The 2,808-nt window shown below is 40.4% G+C and overlaps 1 protein-coding gene across 1 annotated transcript in view; it reads right to left on the bottom strand.

The window, feature by feature from the left end:
- The window catches only part of slc23a1 (solute carrier family 23 member 1), a 112,484-nt gene that overhangs the window by 34,340 nt on the left and 75,336 nt on the right, over positions 1 to 2,808 (bottom strand). The window lies entirely within an intron of this gene.

The following is a 2,808-nucleotide window of genomic DNA, read 5'->3' as shown; positions in this document are numbered from 1 at the left end:
AAAAAAAAAAAAAAAAAAAAAAAAAAAAAAAAAAAAAAAAAAAAAGCACTTTGTTCTTATAACGATCTTCAGACTTTCGACCGACATCACTACTCTCTCATTCAGACAGAAGATCAAAAATGCATAATTACTTTGTAAAATAGACATTTAACTTGATTTCTAATTTAAATGAGTATTAAAAAAGCATTAATACTGTTTCACAGTTGATTTAAAATGAGTGGTTCACTTCAACATTTAGAAATGGTATGAACTAAACACACTTTTGATTTATCAAGATATTGTAAAATAGTGATGATAATATAAAAGAAGAGTGTTCTTTCAATTGATTACTTCAGGATACAATTAGACAGTCTCTGGATGAGCTCATTTGTATTTCTGGATTCAATTCAATGAAATAACAGTTCCTGTCCCATGAAGGTCCTCAGAGGCAGGTTTTGGTCGGAAGCCGAGTTCACTACAGCCATGACCAGTTTGCTACTGACAGCCAAAACCAGTTGCTCACATGATCAAGGAGGACCATCAGCCTAACAATGGATCGTTAGCACCCTCATGGCTGTTTGCTATTCGCACAGGGCTGAGTGATACTAGCACTTCACCACTTGCTCTTGTCGAGATCGGACACTTTTCCCTTCCTCTCCCTCTTCACTTTGCTTTGCTGCTCTGTCTGTGAAATGATTCTGAGCCTCTCTTGCATATATTTTGAACCTTAATTATGGACTTGATTTGATCAGTTGGTCTCTCAACACAATTGATAACATTTCTTCGAAAAAAGATAGGCTTTAGGCGAGCCGATTGCCCTGTTGGCACGCACGCAGGTGGATATCTCATTGACTTGAAGACTTGATGATATGTCTATCTCTGCTGCCATTTGTGGATTTTAAGGACGCACATTTAATTGGATTTACGATAACTGGTTCCTGCTTTTTGGATTTGTATGGTTTCTGGTTTATCTACAATCAAGGAAGTCGTCGGCAGCAAATTTGGACCTGATCACGCTGCTTGCCTTATGATGGCTTGGTTTGTGCCTCAAGTACCCAGACACAAATGCTTTGGGCAGAATGGATCAGAACTTGGGGAATTTACTCAGAAACGTTCCATCAGTGTGACCATGTAATGTGGACATTTCGGAACTGTTTGGACCAACACAGACTCAAGGTAGTGTTGGGAATAAAATGAACTTTGATGATAAATGGTGGAAATAAACATAATATGGATTTGTGAATATAAGGTTTAACTATGAATTAGGGAAAATAAGTCATATAAAGATGGCTAGAATTTCTGTTACATGTCGCCATAAGATCCATCTATGCCTGATGCGCTCAACAAGTTCTATGCATGCTTTGAAGACCCGAACAGACCACCCAGCACCAGACTCACCTCACCACCAGATGAAAAGCATCTCAGCATGACCTGAGCCGAAGTAAGGAGTACTTTCAGGAGGATTAAGCCCAAGGCAACCGGCCCAGACAACATTCCCGGAAAAGTGTTGAAAGAATGTGCTGATCAGCTCTGCAAGTTGCTGGCAAACATCTTTAACACCTCACATACCCTGGAGACAGTTCCCGTCTGTCTGAAGACTACCACCATCATCTCAGTCCCAAAAAGCTCTACAGTGACTGGTCTGAATGACTATCGGCCAGTGGCCCTCACCCCAATTGTTGCTAAATCCTTCGAAAAACTGGTCATGACTCACATCAAAACAACCATCAACATCAACAAGGACCCTCATCAGTACGCATACCGTGAGAACCGATCAACAGAGGATGCCATCTTCTCTGTGGTCCACACTGCGCTCAACCACCTGGAGCAGAAAAACTCTTACGTCCGTATGCTCTTTGTGGACTTCACATCTGCCTTCAAAACCATGATTCCCCAAACCCCGATGGAAAACCTATTCACACTAGGACTAAGCCCCTCCTTTAATAACTAGGTACTAGAATTCTTGACAAACAGACCACAGTTAATGAGGATCCACAACTTCTCCTCCTCCACCATAACCCTCAGCATTGGCTCTCCTCAGGGATGTGTGTTGAGCCCCCTCCTGTTTACTCTGCTCACGTATGATTGTGCAGCTACCCATCCAGGCTGTCAAATTGTAAAGTCTGCAGATGATACAATGGTGGTGGGATGCATCACAAGCAATGATAAGTCCAGCTACAGGCAGGAGGTGGAACACCTGGAGAGCTGGTGCAAAGAGAATAAACCACATCAATGTGAAGAAGACAAAGGAGATTGATTGATTGATTGATTGATTGATTTTTATTGTCAATTCTGCATATGTACAGGACATACATAGAAATTGAAATTGCGTTACACTCCTACTCAAATTGCAGCAAACAACAACATTAGCAAAAATAAACTAACACAACTAGTTATATAAAAAAATATAAAAAAATATAAAAGTGAACAGCAGCAGGACCTCTGATGCAACGTGCTCAACAGTGACTAACAGGAGACAAAGGGACGCTGACTGAAGACAATAACATGATGAGAGGTAGATAATGGATGTGCAAGGCCAGAGTAAACAATAGTGCAATATAAAGTATAAACCTGAGAAACTTAGTAAAGTGAAGGTGTGCATACCGGTTCTATATAGAGTCACAGTTATGTACTGATGAGGTGATTAAGTGGAAATGACAATACCAGAATTACCAGAATAAAGAATAAACAGGACGAGTTGATCATAACAGTAGTGCAAAATATAATGCAATAAACAGTAGAGTGAGCTTGTAGGCTGTTAAAGTGACCGATTCATGAACTATTCATAAAACTAAATAAATGTCCCAGAGCAGTTTTGAAGGGGGGGGG

Source organism: Nematolebias whitei, chromosome 14, assembly GCF_014905685.2.
Source record: "Nematolebias whitei isolate Nwh7 chromosome 14, NemWhi1, whole genome shotgun sequence".
Taxonomy (NCBI): Eukaryota; Metazoa; Chordata; class Actinopteri; order Cyprinodontiformes; family Rivulidae; genus Nematolebias; species Nematolebias whitei.
The sequence above is the reverse complement of the archived record's forward strand: the minus strand, read 5'-3'. Positions and strand labels throughout refer to the sequence as shown.